At 44.7% G+C, this 23,539-nt stretch overlaps 1 protein-coding gene across 2 annotated transcripts in view; it reads left to right on the top strand.

The window, feature by feature from the left end:
* Positions 1-23,539, top strand: part of LOC124595643 (diacylglycerol lipase-beta-like) — an 855,670-nt gene that overhangs the window by 577,080 nt on the left and 255,051 nt on the right. For both annotated transcript variants that reach the window (XM_047134491.1, XM_047134481.1), the window contains exon 3: positions 14,285-14,378. The gene's annotated coding sequence lies outside the window, so the exon portion shown is untranslated. The remainder of the gene's footprint in view (positions 1-14,284; positions 14,379-23,539) is intronic.

Genomic DNA, 23,539 nt, shown 5'->3' with positions numbered 1-23,539 from the left:
GACCTGTTACTGTGACCGTGCCCCGGATCAGCCATTTAGTAATGTAGATAATCACACCTTCTTGCCAACTCTGGTTTCTTCTCGGCTCTCGATATAGAAAGAATAGAATGTTTTTGATTGAAATCAGTGTGTACGTAAATTTAATAGAAGGAGAATGTGAAAGAATAAGAAACAAAGAGAGCGGTTCGCAGAAAATCCCATGTGGACAATTCCCCGTCACGTTGGAACGCTTTAAAGTACTCTATCACCGCGGCTCTCATCATAAATGCTGTGTTTTATCGATGTAATGGTAGTTGTCATACGAACTGTGGAACTAGTGAGTGTTATGGTGATACTTCTTAGTCCTTAGCAGCAATGGGAAACTTTCCTCCCCGCTTCCGTCCCTCTGTACTAAAAAAAAAAAGCTGCCCAGGATAAAGGCGAGACAGTATCGAGATAGTTGATGGCAGTAGTGGTTGGTCCGACAGCACATGTGTCACCTCAGATGACACTGTATTTTCCTTTTGAATAATGGTGAGGTGGCGACACTGATAGCAGCCATATTGGAGCGCCTGGGATAATTTTTTTATTACAGTGTTACGTCAATATCGCAGTTTTAATTTGTTTAATAACTAGTTTCGCCTATGGCCATCATGAGGTTTACATTACGTATGTTTCTTCAGATATGTTGTATCCAAATAAACACGTATAAAGTGAATCTTACGATGGCAGTGGTCGAATAATAGCCGAAACAAGTTATTAAAGAAATTAAAATTGCGATCTTGAAGGAACATCGTAATAAAATGTTAAAAATAACGACTGAGCACTCTTAGTCAGACGTTGCCCTCAATTGTCTCAGGTGTTTATTTTTGTTTGTACTGGAAATTAAGAATAATCAAACAGTCCATGGTGATTTTTTTAAATATTGAAAGTAGCGGTACCACACACGCCTGCTAAAACTATTTATTGCGACTGCAATTTCGACGTTTTGTTATTGTCGATCATTGTGAGGTATTAAAGCCCACTTTATAACCTTAAGTTGTGACATGCTGGAACATAGTTCCCAACAGTCTGAACCCAAAGACGTGTTATGGTTTAATTATACCCGCTCTCTCACGCGCCATGCGAGTAAGAGCCATACGGCGAACATAGTAACACCAATCAACATGCATAAAAATGAAGTCTACATCCACAATATACACCACAATCACTCGCTGGGAGTGTCAACGTAGTGATTGAATTTTTGTTAGCTGTTCAAACATCGACATCGCCTCAAAAATCAAATGGTACTGTCGATCTGTAACTCTGGATGAAACGACGTCAACTAAGATGAGGAGTTGTGGATCTGGTATCAACAACTGGGCTCGATAAATGCTAGAAAATAGACGTACAGTATGTTAACTGAAAAATGGTCTGTATGCTCGCTAGTCCTGAATCGGTAGAAGTTGGCAGAAGTAGGAAGGCTGGTAGCCACTTGTTTTTGGTCGCAGTCAACAATTCCTTGCTGGTATATAGTACCGTACGAGGTAGCCATTGTTCTGTGTTGAGTTCCTGTTTTACATTTCATTTTGTTTCTTACTGTTTACCTTCCTTGTGATAAATATATATAATAACTGCAGTTAGGAGCTTTACTAAACGTGGCAATCCATGAGACGATTTCAATTTTTAATACCAACAACATTTAAGCCATTTTTACCTCTGTGCGTTACTTCTACCTTTGTGGAAGTATGAAGCATATGTTAAGGTGCCTGAACTGAGAATACAACCGAAACAGGCGCAGCTAGTTATCTCCTCATGCCTCCTCAACCTATGTGTGTGTGTGTGTGTGTGTGGGTGGGTGTGGGAGGGGGGGGGGGAAGGGGGGGGGGGGGTTCAGCGGTGCTTCCTCCGCTCCCCGCAGTTGTCTTTGGCAGTCATCCAACAAGGGTCAACACACTGTAGGTAAACCTTAACCTAGCTACACCTTGCACCAAGCAGGATGCACCTCATGTGCTTCTCGCCTTTCTCACAAAGCGTCGTCAGCGTGTACCGGCTTGTAAATGTAACTCACAAATCTATGCGACCTTTTTCCATGCAACGAGCGTCCGAAGACGGTGTTCTAGCATATATGCAAATCTATTCGATTACGGATGAGCAAATGTATAACGTTTTGATTTCTGAGCCTCTTAGGTTCAGAACAGTTATAAGCTGATCATCACCCATTATTGTCCAAGAATGAATTAACGAGTAATTTGCTGCAAAGTGGTCTCTGAGATAGACCCTACTAACCGTGGCAGTCGACCGTCACCTCTGTCATGAACGTCTTTTTGGCCACGGAACATGATTCTGAAGGCACTGGTTTTCCCCTACTCGAGGCACTGACGGTACACTCCTCAGATGCCAAATGTACGAGGGTAATCCCAGAAGTAAGGTCTCCTATTTTTTTTATAAGTGTGGCAGTTGGTCACACTGTTATGAAGAGTGCTTCACGCGCTGTGTGTAAACATGCGCACGCCGCGCTGAGGCGCTCAGTCTTGGCTTAGCAGACGTTGAGAATGGAGTTCCTGTTGGCTGTTACCACCAAGTGCGAATTGCACGCAGTTATTCGGTTTTTGAACGCAAAGGGCACTGCGCCGCCAATTGACGGAATTGTACGGTGAGTCGTGCATGGATGTCAATAATGTTAGTAAGTGGTGTAGAGAGTTTGCAACTGGTCGGACCGAAATTCACGACGAACAAAGGAGCAGGAGACCGTCAATTTCTGTGGTGACATTGTTGAAGGTTTAGCAACGCATGCGTGAAGACCGGCGGATCCCCCTGGATGATCTTTGCACGTTGGTTCCTGAGGTTTCCCGAAGCACCGTTCACAGAATTTTAACGGATACATTGAACTACCGGAAGGTGTGCGCAAGATAGGTGCCACGCATGCTGACTGAGGACCACATGCGGCAATGAGTTGATGCTTCCCGCGCATTTCTTCACCGCCTTGCAGCCGAAGAGGACAACTTTCTGGACTCAATTGTCACAGGTGACGAAACCTGGGCATACCACTTTACACCTGAGGCCAAGCAACAATCACGCCAGTGGCGACATCCTTCTTCGCCAAAGCAGCGGAAATTCAAACAAACACAGTCTGCCGGTAAAGTCATGACAACCGTTTTTTGGGATCGGGTATTGTTGGTCGACTTAATGCCCACTGGGACGACAGTTAACGCTTACAGGTACAGTGAGACTCTAAAAAAACTCAAACGGGCAATTCAGAACCGGAGAAGAGGAATGTTGAGCAAGGGCGTACACATTCTCCATGACAATGCTCGCCCACACATCGCTCGGCAAACCGTTGCTTTCCTGCAACAGTTTCAGTGGAACATAATCACCCATCCACCCTATAGTCCTGACTTGGCGCCCAGTGACTATCACCTGTTCCCTAGGTTAAAAGAACATGTGACCGGCAAGTGATTCAGCTCCGACGACGAAGTGAAAGAAGAGGTTCATAACTTTCTGAACAGCATGGTGGCGAGCTGGTATGACATGGGCATACAAAAACTGCCACAACATCTACAAAAACGCATCGACAGAAATGGTGATTATGTAGAAAAATAGCTAAATGTTCAAGCTGTAAACTGATGTAAATCATTGTAGAAATAAACAGGTCTATGTACTTTTCAAAAAATAGGACACCTTCCTTTTGGGATTACCTCGTACGTAACACCTCAGAGATGGACTGTCGATGGGTCGCGACCGCACAGTATCTGACCGAGATCAGCTGCGTAGAAATTCTCTGATCTCGTCACGCTGATGGCCATTAAAAAATGTGGCAATATCCCAATCAAATTACACGCCGAACTATTCCTGTCAGTGTTGTGAAATGAGCACCATCTCTCTCTCTCTCTCTCTCTCTCTCTCTCTCTCTCTCTCTCTCTCTTTCTCTCCATCACGGCAGTTATCTTTAGTTCAGTTCCTCACTAGGGCAAAAAGTATCGAGTACGCCATCAGCTTCAGCAGCTATTCCACAACATAAAAGAACGACAACTGCACAAGAGTCGTCTTAGACTTCAGGATTTTTCTCACATGCCGTTTTGGTACACAGTAGTAGTATCATCAGGCAGCTTACGATTTTTACACAGCTTACACGGGATGACTTTCTTTGATAGTAAATCATGCCGTGAAGCACAACTCCCCCCTTATAACGTGTGCCACTGCTTTCAGTGAAAATCTCCTGGCCATTTTAGCGCTTATGAAAGGAAACCTTGACGAAGCGCGCTACTCTTTTCTGGGGCTTCTCTATTCTTTTATCAATCCTTCCCTGTAAGCGCCCAAGGCTGAAGAACAGTATTAAAGTGCCTGTCGAACAAGGTTTCTGTAAACTTCTTACTCCATGCTTGGACTAAAATTCCCTATAATTCTTCTAATGAAGCAGCCTGGCATCTGCCTTTCCTGTCGTTAGTTTTAAGATGACATACTGTAAAGTAATACCTCAGAATTGTTCATGTGAAAACTCTTCAAGCTTCTTAAATGAAACAAACGTCATTAACATTCTACGTCTTTATTCTTCATGTCTACATACACACATCAATAAAAGTTTTGCCTCCTCCCAATTCCCAGAGCTCCTGAAGACAGACGTTGACTGTGGATATTGTATCACAGACACAGTCCTTTTGACTGTTCAGAGATGTCATGAAGTCCGACCAATGATGTAAACAATCTTGCATGAGCAGTGCCTATTAGACGGAGGAGGTCTGACAGCTGATCAGTTCCTATGATTCCACTTTTAAGGAGGTACATGGCTCGTATTGTATGTAGTTCAACCATGCCTAGACGGTCAATATCGCAGTTCGATTGCGTCCGCCATGTTACTTTGTGCCAGGAAGGGCTCTCAACAAGGGAAGTGTCCAAGCGTCTCGGAGTGAACCAAAGCGATGTTGTTCTGACATGGAGGAGATACAGAGAGACAGGAACTGTCGATGACAAGCCTCGCTCAGGCCGCCCAAGGCCTACTACTGCAGTGGATGACCGCTACCTGCGGATTATGACTCGGAGGAACCCTGACAGCAACGCCACCAAGTTGAATAATGCTTTTCGTGCAGCCACAGGACGTCGTGTTACGTTTCAAACTGTGCGCAACAGCAGGCTGCACGAAGCCCAACTTCACTGTCGACGTCTATGGCGATGTCCATATGTGCAAAAACGACACCATGCAGCGCGGTACTGATGGGCCCAACAACATGCCGAATGGACCGCTGAGGATTGGCATCACGTTCTCTTCACCGATGAGTGTCGTATATGCCTCCTACAAACAGCGTGCTGTAATCGTGTGTCGAATTCGGAGTTCGTACACGCAGAGATCTTCTTCTTCTTCTTCTTCAACATGACAATGCCAGACAACAGACGAGCGCTGCGATGTGTGCAACTAACCGACGCCTTGGGCTCACCGTCAGCGATCATCCTTTGTACAGTAGGGATGGCGGTTATCGCTGAAACGACCAGTTTTCGGTTACACCGATTTTCTCCATCTCCATTTTAACCTGAGTGTTAAATCCCCTCAAAATAGCCAGTATGGCTGCCATTATTTCAGCAATACGCGTAGATATCGAACAAAGATTGAAAAATTCTAAGATTCCCTCACACTTTTATGTTATACGTTTCAAGATACACTGAAAAGCCAAAGAAACTAATAACCTGCTTGATATCGTGTAGGGCCCCCGCAAGGATGCAGAAGTGCCGTAACAAGACGTGGCATGAACTCGACCAATGTCTGAAGTAGTGCTGGAGAAAATTAACACCATGAATCCTCCAGGGGTATCCACAAGTCCGTAAGAGTACGAGAGGATGGAGATCTCTTCTGAACGCCGGCCGGAGTGGCCGTGCGGTTCTAGGCGCTGCAGTCTGGAATCGAGCGACCGCTACGGTCGCAGGTTCGAATCCTGCCTCGAGCATGGATGTGTGTGATGTCCTTAGGTTAGTTAGTTCTAAGTTCTAGGCGACTGATGACCTCAGAAGTTAAGTCGCATAGTGCTCAGAGCCATTTGAACCATCTCTTCTGAACAGCACGTTGCAAGGCATCCCAGGTATGCTCAATAATGTTCATTATTGGTAGGCAGCGGAAGTGTTTAAGCTCAGAAGAGTGTTGCTGGAGCCACTCTGTAGCAATTCTGGACATGTGGTGTGTCGCATTGTCCTGCTGGAATTGCCCAAGTCCGTTGTAACGCACAATGGACATGAATGGATGCAGGTGATCAGATAGGCTTACAAACACATCAACTGTCAGAGTCGTATCTAGACGTATCGGGGGTGCCATATGATACCAACTGCACACGCCCCCTACCAACTTCAACAGCCCCTGCTGATGTGCAGGGTCGATGAATTCATGAGGTTGTCTCCATAACCGTACACGCCCATCCACTCGATACAATATGAAACGAGACTCGTCCGACCAGGCAACATGTTTCCAATCATCAACAGTCCACTGCCGGTGTTGATGGCTCTAGGTGAGGCGTAAAGGTTTGTGTCGTGCAAGTCATCAAGGGTAAGCGAGTGGGCCTTCGGCGACGAAAGGCCATATCGATTATGTTTCGCTGAATGGTTTGCATTCTGACACCTGTTGATGGGCCAGCACTGAAATCTGCAGCAATTTGCGGAAGGATTGCACTTTTGTCACGTTGAACGATTCTCTTCAGTCGACTTTGGTCCCGTTCTTGCAGGATCTTTTTCTGGCCGCAGCGATGTCGGAGATTTGATGTTTTAGCGGATTCCTAATATTCGCGGTATACTCGTGAAATCGTCGTACGGGAAAATCCCTACTTCATCGCTTCCTAAGAGATGCTGTGTCCCAGCGATCGTGTGCCAACTATAACCCCACGTTCAAACTCATTTAAATCTTGATAACCTGCCATTGTAGTAGCAGTAACCGATCTAACAACTGTGCCAGACACTTGTCTTAAGAGTATATAGGCGTTGCCGACCGCAGTGCAGTATTCGGCCTGCATACGTATCTCTGTATTTGAATACGCATGCGTATACCAGTTTCTTTGTCGCTTCAGTGTACACATACCCAAAATATCTAATAAAATACATAAATAAAAGAAAACTTAGTCCGCTTAGTGTTCCATGCTTTTCTCGAAAAGTAATGATTTGTCTTTAATTATTTCGAATGAAAAACCCATGTTTTAGTCAAAATACATATATTTACTTTTTAACTGTAATTGGAATACTGTTAATTTTTTACTGACAGAATAAAAAAATAGTATATAAAAGATTCTAATAGACAGGTTACACAATAGCCAAAATGTGATGCCGGCCGAAGTGGCCGTGCGGTTAAAGGCGCTGCAGTCTGGAACCGCAAGACCGCTACGGTCGCAGGTTCGAATCCTACCTCGGGCATGGATGTGTGTGATGTCCTTAGGTTAGTTAGGTTTAATTACGTCTAAGTTCTAAGCGACTGATGACCTCAGAAGTTAAGTCGCATAGTGCTCAGAGCCATTTGAACCATTTTTTTTTTTTTTTTTTTCGATTTGTTGATCTGTTTTAGCTGACTTTTTCAATCAGAAACAACATTAGTCAAAGAAGATACGAATCTTTCAGAATCCAACGAACTTCCTACTAAACTCGTTTTTTAAAAAGTTTGTTTAAAAACCAAGGTCTTAGAACCATTGCCATGGTAAATTTCTATGATTTTTTAATCGTTCATCAGTAAAAAATAAAATATCTGTTACAACCGAGATCAAATAAATACCGAAAAATACTAGTTTTCAGAAGTGAAATTCTGGTATCGATTTAAACCGTTCGGTTATTCCCATTCACACGGTACAGTTATTCCAATTATTATTTGGTAATCATGTAATCATAGAGTAACAGGTCTTCCCGCCTATTTATGGGTAATACTCTATAACCGTTCATGCTGAGGGTCTACTGCCAATCCCTGCGCGAGCGTCGATACTCCGTATGTCTTTCCACATTACGCTGTGGTTTTCTAGCTTCGCGACTTCTCCGAGTACAGCAGGAGCAGCGTCATCATCATCATCATCATCATCACCACCATCATCATTATCATCCGCGTGCAGCCACAGGAAGCTTTCGACGTTATCTCCAGGATAATTTTCATATATTGAGAACAGTAACTGTCTTACAGCACTTCTTTGGGCTTTGTCCAAAGTTAATTTTACTCCTGAAGATTTCTCTACTTCAAGGACGAAATGCCATGTAGTATATGCACTGTTTTCTTGAACAACTGATACGCGTTTGCTGCTTGGATCCTGACCAGTGGTCAGCCGGCGGTGTGGCATGTCTTCGTTAGACTGCAATTGTCGCCGCTTGGTAGCACTGACCGGTGCTTTCCCTGCCTAACGCAAGGCTGCGCAGTGCAGCTTTCGCGCGCGAGAAAGCCGCGTGTCACAGCAGGCGGCGAGATGTACGCCGTCGCAGGTGCCGGCCGCTTCCGCTAATCATTATTACACCTTTCTGCCGTAAAGGACAGAGTTCACCTCGCCAGCACGCACGAATGTTGCCACTCCAGGAGCCAGACACGTGTAGTCGATGTCAAAAGTTTTCTAGCACACACACATTCTCGGCTTTGAAGATTATCAGGGTACAAATGCCTCTGCTTATAAATTCATGGGCCGCAAATTTCAGTTATTGTAAGATTCCTTTCTTAGATCAAGCTACAGGCCCCAGGATCTGTCTTAACAGTCGATCGCTTCTCTCATTTAAGTTTTAATGCGAATTCGGTTCAGTCCCTCCTCATTAAGTTACTGCACATACCCACCTAATCTTCAGCATTCTCCTGTAACAGCACATTTCAAAAGCTTACCGGCCTTGCCGCAGTGGATACACCGGTTCCCGTGAGATCTGTCGGGCGTGGTCAGCACTTGACTGGGTGACCATCGAGGCCGCCATGCGCTGTTGCCATATTTCGGGATGCACTCAGCCTCGTGATGCCAATTGAGGAGCTACTCGACGTAATAGTAGCGGCTTCGGTCAAGAATACCATCATCACGACCGGAAGAGCGTTGTGCTGACCCCACGCCCCTCCTATCCGCATCCCCCACTGAGGATGACACGGCGGTCGAATGGTACCGGTAGGCCACTCGTGGCCTGAAGACGGAGTGCTAAAATATACCTCAACTTACTCTTATTCAATAACCAATATTTTGAACAAGTGTGCGGTGTCGCCATGGGAATTCCTCTGTCTCCCATGGTGGCCAACTATTTTATAGAAGACTGAGGAAAAAAGCACTGGTTGCAGCAAGCCTCAAACCTCTCTGCTTCTAGCGGCAAGTGGACGACGTGTTTGTGGTGTGGCCCCATGGATAGAGACATTATCTATGTTTCTCCTGCATCTGATCTCACTCCATACGAAAATACAGTTCACTATGGAAGTGAAAAAAGACGGCATCTTACCTTTCCTGAATGTCATAGTTAGAAAAAAGTCAACGGTACACTGGGAAATAGTGTCTACTGCAAAGCAACTCGGAGTTTTATCTGCAGGCCACCAGCTGTCATCATCTTGCACAACGCCGTAGTTTCTTACGCTCTTTGGTAAATAGAGCACATGTGGTCTCAGATGCCGATAGTCTGTCGGGTGAGCTATAACACCTCAGAACTGTATTCAACCGGCCACGGTGGCCGAGCGGTTCTAGGCGCTTCAGTCCGGAACCGCGCGACTGCTACGGTCGCAGATTCGAATCCTGCCTCGGGCATGGATGTGTGTGATGTCCTTAGGTTAGTTAGGTTTAAGTAGTTCTGAGTTCTAGGGGACATGACCTCAGCTGTTGAGTCCCATAGTGCTCAGAGCCATTTGAACCATTTATTTGAACTGTATTCAAACAGACACGACATCAAGTGTGTTTTTCGGCCACCAGCAAAATTGAGGAATTTGTTGAGTTCGGTCAAGAACGCTGTTCGCTTTATAAGATCCCATACCAATGACCGAAACCTTTACTGGGCAGACGTGCCGTACCGTACAAGAACGATGTTCTGAACACCATCGCCATACACACCTGGGCCAACTTCATAAAACGGCGGTAGCGGAGCATTGCGTGGACTTCGGGCATCGCATATTTTACGAGTAGACTGGAGTTTTATCCTCAGGATCCTATTTCTGAGAAGCCATACATATTCGTGCGGCGAACGCAGGTTTTCACTAAAGAACATGTAATTTGGCTTTCTTCAGAAGCCAGTGCAATAGTTTAGCGTCACTGGCTTCTGAAGAAAGCCAACTTATTTTGGCTGAAACCTGGATAAAGATTGGTTTCTATTTGCAACTGAGGCTGACGTGTTACATGTTCAATTATCACAGTTACTGACAGGGCTGCACAATGTTAAAAATTTTCAGTAAAGCGCCGCCTGGAATCCAGCACTGGCTGCTATTGAGTTAAAACAGGAGAAACAAGAACTTCCGATTCAGGACCCGACGCAGCGCACTGCTGAGATTTAATTCGCTCAGAACAGCGTCCGGCAGCACATTCGTTGCCCATAACGCACGCTTTTCTGCGGCTCCCAGAAGGGGGCACTGGGAGCGCCGCTTTCCTGCGAACGTCTTCCCGCACACGCATATTGCCTGCACCTGGCCGGGTAAATTTCGCCGCTGTCGCGCGATTGTTATCGTTCGCGTATTGCAGCAGGACAACAGCAGCTACTACCACCTGAAGATGTCGAAAAATTGTATCGACGAACTATTGTGGGATTTGCACAATATGACCCGCCGGCAAGCCAGAGAAGTTTATTTCTAACAGGTCCGTCGAAGAAGCCTAAAAAATTACATCTGCTATTGTCTTTTTTGTCTGTTCTGTTTACCGCTCACGCTTATCTCCCATATAAGACTCCAGCTAAACACTTCCTCCTGTCAATATGCACCCAGCAATGCTTTGCCAAACAGACAAGCGCATCAGTTTGAAGAAAGCTATAACACGTACCGGATACCGATCAGTGTACCCGGAGTTGTTAGTCTTGAAATCTCAAAACTCTCAATGAGTCGCCGCGAAACAGGTGATGGAGGATGTGCAGTTCGACGTGGTCTCCGAACCAGGACTGCAGCGTGGTCTCTTCACTTTAATTTACACCTAAACACACACTCCTCAAATGACCGTACGGTGCGTGGCGGAGTTTCCTGCTCATTATATAAAACACTTATTCGCAACCTATTTAAATATGAAACTGCTTATCTCGCTTATATTAAATTATAATTATGTATTACAATCAAGTGAAGTAGTTCATCGTAACTGAATCCTCGTGATACTTTGTATCTTGAAAGGTCCTGCGAACCTGATGTTTCTGTCTCGTGAGAGGCTATACGCAGCATGATGTTGGAATGAATCGAAGTGAAAAATTAGTCTGAACAAGACGGATGAGCTCTTATTTCTCTTTCAGTTGAACTTTGGTGTTCATTTCCATCCTACTTCAGGTGTTTCTCTAGTGACTTGGCAGTTCCTCGCTAGTAGCAAAGTGACTTAGCATATTTGACCTAGTGTATGAAAGTTGTGCCAAGGACAGGCAATTCGAATATAAATTTAAGAACAGACCGAAAGTTTTATATATTACGTTAACAGTTACATAATAAACACGCAGGAAGTGATTCGAAAATTAATGAACTCGTTCGGAACTAATTACCATTAAGTAATATGTATGTAACTGTGACAAGAAATTAGATGAATGATAAAATATAGTTACTGGTCCATTGCGCTTACGCAATGTTGGAATTACGAAAGGGTCCATATTAATTTCCTCCGGTATTATTTGTTATCGTAAGCGATCGCGAAAGGTTTCTCCCAATTGTACAATGCTTCGACGTCAGCTGTATAATTCTGGAGTTCTGGACACCAGTGAAATAGAGTTAACATCGACATTTTCCAGTCACATGAAAAGGTCGAAATGGTCCGTTTCTCCTGCGACATGAAGAAGGGTCATTACAACTGTTGGTGATGTTGATCACAACAGTTGATCCCAACTTAACTGTAACACTGCCCTAGTTTCAAACTTTATGTGTTACTTAATGGGCAATTTCGCCAGGTAATTTTGGTGTATGGGAAATTTCAAACCCGTAACAGGTAACTTCTTCAGGTGAACTTCTATTTGTAGCTTTTATTACTTTCTTCTTCGAAGGAAAGAACCCCTTTTCGACAGCAGAAGTTCAGTAGCGACAAGAACTTTGGGTACGGCTTCAAGACAGTCCGTGTGTCTCACAGTGTTTGATGCAGTGGTGCTACTGTGGACACTAGTTTTATTGGAATTTCGTGCGCGGCTTGCAGTTTTGGCTTTATAACGGCCGAATCTATTGAGACATATTGTTCCATTATAAATTTGGAATTATAGAAATACCCCTGGCTCTAAATGACTTCACGGATATGCGACGGCTATCAACAAAGACTGAGATTGATTTTTTTTTTCACAGATTTTTTTTTCACGGATGTTTACATGATCTTTTTCGAAGCACAACCCTCCTACTTGAAAGCGTTTTTTATAGCGTATCTGCCAGTCCTCGAACACATTGTGCAGGCCATTCTTTGTCAGGTGCTTGAAAATTGCCTCACTTTCCTTGAGCACTTCAAAGTTTTCAAATCAAATACCCCGAAGCTTTGCTTTTAGTGATGGGAATTTCAAAAAATCACAGGGTGCAAGATCGGGGCTTTAAGGTGGATGCGGTGCACAGGTAATGCTGCACTGACCCAGAAGATGCACGACTTGATTTGCGAGTTGAGGCCAAGCGTTGTCATGATGAAGTCGCCAGTTTGTCCAAGTAAATTCTGGTCGCTTCCTTGCAATGCGCTTCCACAGTTAAGCCAATATGGAGGTGTAGTGTGCTGTTGTGACAGCAGCTAAGAGGGAACTGCATGCTGGTGAATCGTTCCATGACAGTCAAAAAATGTGATGACCATCGCTTTCCCTGCAGATGGGATAACTTCCGCCTTCCTTGGTGTTGGGGAACCTGGCGATTCCCACACTGCGCTGGCTCGTTTTCCTTCATCATAATGATGCAGCCGCGTCTCAGTACCGGTGGTAATAGATTCGAGAAATTCATCCGCTCCATCAGAAAAGATACTCAGCCTCTCACGTCTTGTCCCATTCGCACAGGCTTTTGTTCGGGATTCAACAGACATGGCACCCAACGTGCACAAATACGGGTCATATAGCGATGATCATGCACAGTCGTATAGACACTGCCGTATGAACTTCTCAACACTTCACTGAGATTATCGTCTTGAAGATGAAGCTCTTCTGTGCGTTTTGTTTGTTTTTGGAGAGGGTCTGCCTTGACCATATTTTTCAAATATGTAAATACTGTTTTAAAAACTTAAATCTATATGTGTACAAACAGTAAAAAGCATTTTTCTGCTATATAGAGGATAACAAGAAACCCACAGATGATGCTGAAATTTCAGTGAAACATGTCTGGGGAATAAAAATGAAAATTGTGTTTTGCTCAAGGCGGATCCTCTCCAAAAACGAATCACCGAGGTTACGTGATGCTATCCGCTGATCCTCACGTAAAATCACAGCAGCTGTGTTGATGTTCGGTCACAGTAGAAGCCAAAACACCAGGCTCACCTTTCTTAACATAGACAAGTCGGCCTTCTTTGAAGTTCTTGAACCGTCTACACACAGTTGCACGAAGTAGTGCAAGTTCGCCGTACGCTTCCTGCAGTTTTTGGTAAGTTTCAGTGGCTGTATGGTTTCAAAAATGGCTCTGAGCACTATGGGACTTAACATCTGAGGTTATCAGTCCCCTAGAACTTAGAACTGCTTAAACCTAACTAACCTAAGGACATCACACACATCCACGACCGAGGCAGGATTCGAACCTGCTACCGCAGCAGTTGCGCGGTTCCGGACTGAAGCGCCTAGAACCGCTAGGCCACAACGGCCGGCCTGTATGATTTAAACGAACACCGAAATTTATTGCACCGTACTACTCGTCTCGCATCAACTCCATTGTTTCGTACGCGAAATGCAAAGAGCGTCTACAAAATAGAACAGTGCTACCCGCCTACTCGTACGAGAGTGCTGCTGCCTATGGACATCATACATAAAAAGTGCTCTTTCCAAATAGTTCAAATAGTGATGTACTGATGGGAAACTATCTGGGAAGCTACAGGAAAAAATCTTCCTCAGTCTTTGTTAATCAGCCCTCGTATAAAATTCAGCTGTTGCTAACGGGTGGGCGTTCTTGGAAACAGCGTCTACCCACAGTTAAAGAAGTAGATATTTCGGTCTGAGACTTGATTAATGATTTGGTAACAGCATCCGAAACTAGTCGTAGTATATTATGACAAAAAATATGGTACCGTTGAGGACAAAGAGCCGGTCAATTTATAGTGCGTGTGGCGTGTTGCAGGAGCTACGGCGATCGCCCGGAGATGCGGCCGCTGCGGAGTCTGTAGGAGCGGGAGCGCGCCTCTGACGTCAGCCGCCCACACCTAGTGCAGCAGGTGAGCGGAGGGCCGGCGGCGGCGCCTTCCTTCACAACATTAACACCCTCTCCTTCTGTCTTGCGGCTGGATACGGCTAAAAATGGAATGTTGGGTAGCTTTCATGCCTTTTTTTTTTTTTTTTTGGAAATTTTGGACATTTGTGGTAAGGTATTATGGGACAAAACTACTGGGAGTCATCGGTCCCTAAGCTTACGCATTACTTATTCTAACCTAAACTAACTTACGCTAAGGACAACACACACACCCAAGCCCGACGGAGGACTCGAAACTCCGACGAGGGGGGAGCCACGTGGACCGTGACAAGGCGCCTTTGACCGCGCGCCTACCCCTCGCGGCCATGCGTTTTTCCGTCGCTGTGAGAGAGATACATACACTCCTGGAAATTGAAATAAGAACACCATGAATTCATTGTCCCAGGAAGGGGAAACTTTATTGACACATTCCTGGGGTCAGATACATCACATGATCACACTGACAGAACCACAGGCACATAGACACAGGCAACAGAGCATGCACAATGTCGGCACTAGTACAGTGTATATCCACCTTTCGCAGTAATGCAGGCTGCTATTCTCCCATGGAGACGATCGTAGAGATGCTGGATGTAGTCCTGTGGAACGGCTTGCCATGCCATTTCCACCTGGCGCCTCAGTTGGACCAGCGTTCGTGCTGGACGTGCAGACCGCGTGAGACGACGCTTCATCCAGTCCCAAACATGCTCAATGGGGGACAGATCCGGAGATCTTGCTGGCCAGGGTAGTTGACTTACACCTTCTAGAGCACGTTGGGTGGCACGGGATACATGCGGACGTGCATTGTCCTGTTGGAACAGCAAGTTCCCTTGCCGGTCTAGGAATGGTAGAACGATGGGTTCGATGACGGTTTGTATGTACCGTGCACTATTCAGTGTCCCCTCGACGATCACCAGTGGTGTACGGCCAGTGTAGGAGATCGCTCCCCACACCATGATGCCGGGTGTTGGCCCTGTGTGCCTCGGTCGTATGCAGTCCTGATTGTGGCGCTCACCTGCACGGCGCCAAACACGCATACGACCATCATTGGCACCAAGGCAGAAGCGACTCTCATCGCTGAAGACGACACGTCTCCATTCGTCCCTCCATTCACGCCTGTCGCGACACCACTGGAGGCGGGCTGCACGATGTTGGGGCGTGAGCGGAAGACGGCCTAACGGTGTGCGGGACCGTAGCCCAGCTTCATGGAGACGGTTGCGAATGGTCCTCGCCGATACCCCAGGAGCAACAGTGTCCCTAATTTACTGGGAAGTGGCGGTGCGGTCCCCTACGGCACTGCGTAGGATCCTACGGTCTTGGCGTGCATCCGTGCGTCGCTGCGGTCCGGTCCCAGGTCGACGGGCACGTGCACCTTCCGCCGACCACTGGCGACAACATCGATGTACTGTGGAGACCTCACGCCCCACGTGTTGAGCAATTCGGCGGTACGTCCACCCGGCCTCCCGCATGCCCACTATACGCCATCGCTCAGAGTCCGTCAACTGCACATACGGTTCACGTCCACGCCGTCGCGGCATGCTACCAGTGTTAAAGACTGCGATGGAGCTCCGTATGCCACGGCAAACTGGCTGACACTGACGGCGGCGGTGCACAAATGCTGAGCAGCTAGCGCCATTCGACGGCCAACACCGCGGTTCCTGGTGTGTCCGCTGTGCCGTGCGTGTGATCATTGCTTGTACAGCCCTCTCGCAGTGTCCGGAGCAAGTATGGTGGGTCTGACACACCGGTGTCAATGTGTTCTTTTTTCCATTTCCAGGAGTGTATAAGGGATTGTGGAGAAGCAAGCGCTCTCGATCGCTTTTGACAGGAGCAAGATAGCACAGAGCCTCTCCTCTGCTGGGATGGCTGCCTGACCGTGAGCTCAGCTAGAGATTTCGCAACAGCCTCTCTTGCAGAGTCTGCCACTTGAGTTTATTAAACATCTCCGTAACGCTATCACGGTTACCAAATAACCCAGTGACGAAACGCGCCGCTCTTCTTTGGATCTTCTCTATCTCCTCCGTCAACCCGACCTGGTACGGATCCCACACTGATGAGCAATACTCAAGTATAGGTCGAACGAGTGTTTTGTAAGCCACCTCCTTTGTTGATGGACTACATTTTCTAAGCACTCTCCCAATGAATCTCAACCTGGTACCCGCCTTACCAACAATTAGTTTTATATGATCATTCCACTTCAAATCGTTCCGTACGCATACTCCCAGATATTTTACATAAGTAACTGCTACCAGTGTTTGTTCCGCTATCATATAATCATACAATAAAGGATCCTTCTTTCTATGTATTCGCAATACATTACATTTGTCTATGTTAAGGGTCAGTTGCCACTCCCTGCACCAAGTGCCTATCCGCTGCAGATCTTCCTGTATTTCGCTACAATTTTCTAATGCAGCAACTTCTCTGTATACTACAGCATCATCCGCGAAAAGCCGCATGGAACTTCCGACACTATCTACTAAGTCATTTATATATATTGTGAAAAGCAATGGTCCCATAACACTCCCCTGTGGGACGCCAGAGGTTACTTTAACGTCTGTAGACGTCTCTCCATTGATAACAACATGCTGTGTTCTGTTTGCTAAAAACTCTTCAATCCAGCCACACAGCTGGTCTGATATTCCGTAGGCTCTTACTTTGTTTATCAGGCGACAGTGCGGAACTGTATCGAACGCCTTCCGGAAGTCAAGAAAAATAGCATCTACCTGGGAGCCTGTATCTAATATTTTCTGGGTCTCATGAACAAATAAGGCGAGTTGGGTCTCACACGATCGCTGTTTCCGGAATCCATGTTGATTCCTACATAGTAGATTCTGGGTTTCCAGAAATGACATGATACGCGAGCAAAAAACATGTTCTAAAATTCTACAAGAGATCGACGTAAGAGATATAGGTCTATAGTTTTGCGCATCTGCTCGACGACCCTTCTTGAAGACTGGGACTATCTGTGCTCTTTTCCAATCATTTGGAACCCTCCGTTCCTCTAGAGACTTGCGGTACACGGCTGTTAGAAGGGGGGCAAGTTCTTTCGCGTACTCTGTGTAGAATCGAATTGGTATCCCGTCAGGTCCAGTGGACTTTCCTCTATTGAGTGATTCCAGTTGCTTTTCTATTCCTTGGACACTTATTTCGATGTCAGCCATTTTTTCGTTTGTGCGAGGATTTAGAGAAGGAACTGCAGTGCGGTCTTCTTCTGTGAAACAGCTTTGGAAAAAGGTGTTTAGTATTTCAGCTTTACGCGTGTCATCCTCTGTTTCAATGCCATCATCATCCCGTAGTGTCTGGATATGCTGTTTCGAGCCACTTACTGATTTAACGTAAGACCAGAACTTCCTAGGATTTTCTGTCAAGTCGGTACATAGAATTTTACTTTCGAATTCAATGAACGCTTCACGCATAGCCCTCCTTACGCTAACTTTGACATCGTTTAGCTTCAGTTTGTCTGAGAGGTTTTGGCTGCGTTTAAACTTGGAGTGGAGCTCTCTTTGCTTTCGCAGTAGTTTCCTAACTTTGTTGTTGTACCACGGTGGGTTTTTCCCGTCCCTCACAGTTTTACTCGGCACGTACCTGTCTAAAACGCATTTTACGATTGCCTTGAACTTTTTCCGTAAACACTCAACATTGTCAGTGTCGGAACAGAAATTTTCGTTTTGATCTGTTAGGTAGTCTGAAATCTGCCTTCTATTACTCTTGCTAAACAGATAAACCTTCCTCCCTTTTTTTATATTCCTATTAACTTCCATATTCAGGGATGCTGCAACGGCCTTATGATCACTGATTCCCTGTTCTGTACATACAGATTCGAAAAGTTCGGGTCTGTTTGTTATCAGTAGGTCCAAGATGTTATCTCCACGAGTCGGTTCTCTGTTTAATTGCTCGAGGTAATTTTCGGATAGTGCACTCAGTATAATGTCACTCGATGCTCTGTCCCTACCACCCGTCCTAAACATCTGAGTGTCCCAGTCTATATCTGGTAAATTGAAATCTCCACCTAAGACTATAACATGCTGAGAAAATTTATGTGAAATGTATTCCAAATTTTCTCTCAGTTGTTCTGCCACTAATGCTGCTGAGTCGGGAGGTCGGTAAAAGGAGCCAATTATTAACCTAGTTCGGTTGTTTAGTGTAACCTCCACCCATAATAATTCACAGGAACTATCCACTTCTACTTCACTACAGGATAAACTACTACTAACAGCGATGAACACTCCACCACCGGTTGCATGCAATCTATCCTTTCTAAACACCGTGTGTACCTTTGTAAAAATTTCGGCAGAATTTATCTCTGGCTTAAGCCAGCTTTCTGTACCTATAACGATTTCAGCTTCGGTGCTTTCTATCAGCGCTTGAAGTTCCGGTACTTTACCAACGCAGCTTCGACAGTTGACAATTACAATACCGATTGCTGCTTGGTCCCCGCATGTCCTGACTTTGCCCCGCACCCGTTGAGGCTGTTGCCCTTTCTGTACTTGCCCAAGGCCATCTAACCTAAAAAACCGCCCAGCCCACGCCACACAACCCCTGCTACCCGTGTAGCCGCTTGTTGCGTGTAGTGGACTCCTGACCTATCCAGCGGAACCCGAAACCCCACCACCCTATGGCGCAAGTCAAGGAATCTGCAGCCCACACGGTCGCAGAACCGTCTCAGCCTCTGATTCAGACCCTCCACTCGGCTCTGTACCAAAGGTCCGCAGTCAGTCCTGTCGACGATGCTGCAGATGGTGAGCTCTGCTTTCATCCCGCTAGCGAGACTGGCAGTCTTCACCAAATCAGATAGCCGCCGGAAGCCAGAGAGGATTTCCTCCGATCCATAGCGACACACATCATTGGTGCCGACATGAGCGACCACCTGCAGATGGGTGCACCCTGTACCCTTCATGGCATCCGGAAGGACCCTTTCCACATCTGGAATGACTCCCCCCGGTATGCACACGGAGTGCACATTGGTTTTCTTCCCCTCTCTTGCTGCCATTTCCCTAAGGGGCCCCATTACGCGCCTTTCCATTTAAGGAGATTGTCCCTCGATCTTGCGACTTCGGTCCGTAGTCTGTTCAAGGACTTCCAGATGACCCACTTCTCCATGTGTCCAGGCGGCAGGGATTCTTATGGTGTCATCCAGTTTGAGAGGTGTTGGCATCTTTCTTTCCACTTGGTGAGTCGGGTAGCCGCAACTGATCTTTCTAAGGGCTGTGAAGTTGTTAGGAAACTCTTCCTGGACTTCAGTCTTGGCTTGGAAGGTTGATGTCCAAGGAGTGGATGCCTATCGATGTTAGCGGCGACCTCTCTTCTGATGTCACATGGAACAATCCCAGCGAGACATTGAACTTTGTCCATGGGGGTTGGCCTTAGGCAGCCTGTAACAATCCTACAGCTGTCATTTAAGGCTACATCAACCTGCTTTGCATGTACTAAATTGTACCACACTGGGCTACCATACTCTCCTGCAAAATAGCATAAGGCAAGAGCTGTTGTTCTTAAATGTTTGTGGATGTGTACCCCAGTTCGATTCCGCCAGTTTCCGAAGAAGGCAGTTTCTGGAGGATGCTTTCTGCTTCAGTTTCAGACAGTGTTCCTTGTAGGTTAGTGTACGGTCGAGAGTGACACCCAAATACCTGGGATAGAACAGAAGGTAATTAGAAGTAGTACGCAATGATACGAATAAAACTGACACTTTTATTCAAAGACACTAAGTACGCTGAAGTCACCGCGGTTTATTATGGTGCTCTGGACATTATAAAAGACAGGATGTAAAGTTGATGCATTAATTTGTTCTGAAAGCGGTGCTGAAATCCAAGACAATAAAAGCGGGTTAAAAGCTGTGAGCTCTCTGGGGAAGTTAACCTTGCATTACTGAGCAACTGTTTCACCAGGTATCCAGTCTAGCTTACCAAATTCCCAACCAGACTAACATTAATTATAATCTTTTAGTAGTATCAACAAATCAAAGACAGGAAAAGCCCCTGGACCGGATAAGATACCAAATGACATCCTGAAACTCATAGGAATAGACCATATAGATATATTTGTACAATTGTTTAATGATATTTATAATTCGGGAATTATTCCTAGGGATTGGTTGACATCTACCTTTGTTACATTACCCAAAAAGGCTAATGCCAAAACTTGTAATGATCACCGTACAATAAGCTTAATGAGTCACACGTTAAAGATATTTCTAAAAGTTATACACCAACGAATATACAAAAAAGTAGAAGAAGGTATAAGTGAAACACAATTCGGGTTTAGAAGTTCCCTCGGTACAAGAGAAGCATTGTTTGCTTTTAACATATTAGCGCAACGATGTATGGAGGTTAACCAGCCACTATATGTGTGCTTCCTGGACTATAATAAAGCATTTGACAAAGTTCGTCATGATCATCTCATAGAATTGTTAGAAAAGAAAACACTTGATAAGAAAGACATCCGCATTATATATAACCTCTACTACAATCAAACCGCAACCGTGAAGGTAGAAAATGAGTTATCGAATGATATAGAAATAAAGAGGGGTGTGAGACAAGGTTGCGTTCTCTCACCCTTATTGTTTAATATGTATTCAGAAGACATAATCCAGGCAGCTCTATCAGATGAAATAGCTGGCATTAAAGTGAATGGGCTAAACATTAACAATGTTTGGTTTGCTGATGACACTGCACTACTAGCTGGAAACCTCGAAGATCTACAATTACTTCTTGACAAAGTCGCAGAAAAAAGTGAAGAATTTGGCTTGACTCTTAACGTAAGCAAGACTAAGTTCATGGTGATATCTAAAACACACCAACAAGAAAATCTTACAATCAATAGGGAAAGAGTCGATCAAGTACGTAAATTTAAATATCTCGGAACAATTGTAAATGAGGAGATTGAAAGCTCAGAAGAAATTAAATCGAGAATAGGACAGGCCAGAAGTATCTTTAATAAGATGAAAAATGCATTCTGTTCGAGAGACATTTGTTTAAACACAAAAATGAGGTTGCTAAGATGCTATGTATTCTCAAAATTATTATACGGAATGGAAGCGTGGACATTGAAAAAGAAGGACATGAACAGTTTAGAAGCTTTTGAAATGTGGGCATATAGAAGAATACTTAGAATTAGTTGGGTGTCGAGGATTACTAATCAAGATGTCCTAAGAAGAATGGGAAAGGAAAAAGAATTAATTAAAATTATTAAAGTAAGGAAGCTACAATATTTAGGCCATGTTATTAGGGGAGTAAATTACAAAATATTGCAAATAATACTAGAAGGGAAAATTTGTGGGAAGAGAACGAGGGGTAGAAGACGGACATCCTGGATTGACAATTTAAAAAATTGGTACAACTGTTCAACGTCAGAACTCCTTAGATCAGCCAAATCAAGATCAGAAATTGCCATGATGACAGCCAACCTTCTTAGAGGAGACGGCACATGAAGAAGAAGAAGTAGTCATCTTATGATAACAGGTGATGTATATGTAAAAAGACAATTTAAATAAAAAGAAATAAACCAGTTTATATTTGGACATTTATTTTAACATTGATCATTGTTCCGTTAAAATTTGAGCATATTGAATTTGATTCTTAACTAAACTGGTGCCTTATTTACGATTGTGAAAATGTGAGTTTGTAATCTTACGGAACACATCAAATATGGAGCCAAGATTGGGAGACTGCATACAACACTGCATTCATAAAATAACACACGAAGAACGTTGAAACATATGCAAGAGGAAATTAATCACAACCAACCGATTCAATTTTCACCCAAAGGAGTTACGTTCGTAGCGCAATCCTGTCCGTCATGAAATTACCACACACTGGTATACTAAATTCACACTAACTCTCTGTGAAATCTTCCTGAAAAGAATAGCTGAGGGCTACTTTGACGATTACACTACATGCTTCACGTGGTCAACTTGGTTTACACAAAGAGTGTAACTCCACAATAATTTTGATAATTAAAATAAATTACATCGAAACACAAATTACAAAAGAAAAACGTCGAACTGGTTATTATCGTCTTACTATTAACCTGATGGGTCAAACAGTTGTATAAGCACGTGGTACTGGTCTCACAAAGTACATCCCACGTGGGTTGAACATAAAGAAAAGTTGCTGTATTGAAAAATATTGTCAAGACGAGACGTTATAATCTCACGCACATTCGCATTTAAGATTGATGATCTTAGTTAGAGTTACGGATCATCCACACGTGGTTCCACTTTACTCACAAAGTAGTGACAAAGCAACTACTGGAAGATATTCTGAACTTCACACTCGAATTACACTGCGTTGCAATTTAAGATAACATTAGATATTTTAGATATAAACCTGAAATAAAGGTGATTAAATTTTCAGTTAGGCTGAACTTAAGAAATCCATTGTCCTATGGACTTAGCAGAGACGCGCTTAGCCGGAGATCTTACCACTTCAGACACTCGCCGCGGACAGACTGGCCTGGGCCCCTACCGAGGGTGCTTAACAGATACAAATGGAAGAGACCAGAGAGGCAGCTTCCTATACCAACATGACAAGGGACGGACAGGACCATACTAAGAATAGAAACTTCTCTGCTTTTAGAAAGCATAGCTACCTGTTCCGGCGTTGGTCCTACTGTTCTCTAGCAGACAGGCTTGTCTGCTACCATCAATCATGCAACTAGAAATACATTTGCTCATTCATCCTTTCACACAGAAGGGAAGGGGGATGACATTATCTTATCATATACAGTATATAAAAGAAAGCGGATGTAGGTTCTGTATGAGACTGTGTGACATGAATTACATATAAACTGTGTTTTAAAGTGTAGTAGTGTGACAAATCGTTCCTGTTTATGTGTAAAAGTAACATGTTCCACTGCTCAGTCTCCTCCCAGATAGTCAGAAACACCACAGTAAATTTAGAAGAGGAATTTATCCCGTAAATGACAACAGATTTAAGAAATTAACATGAAAGGAATCCAACAGAGACCTTTCAAGGAGAACATGGTTCTCAGTGCTGTGCAACGTGCTTCGATGCTGGCTACAAGGTTGTTAAGGAGTTCTTGTGATAGAGCCTTCCATTCCTCTACCAGCTGGATGGTCGTTGATGCAAGTGCATGTACTGCAAGGCGTCTTCCCACCGCATGCCACACCTGCTTTATGAGAAGTCA

This window comes from Schistocerca americana, chromosome 1, assembly GCF_021461395.2.
Source record: "Schistocerca americana isolate TAMUIC-IGC-003095 chromosome 1, iqSchAmer2.1, whole genome shotgun sequence".
Lineage (NCBI taxonomy): Eukaryota > Metazoa > Arthropoda > Insecta > Orthoptera > Acrididae > Schistocerca > Schistocerca americana.
The sequence above is the reverse complement of the archived record's forward strand: the minus strand, read 5'-3'. Positions and strand labels throughout refer to the sequence as shown.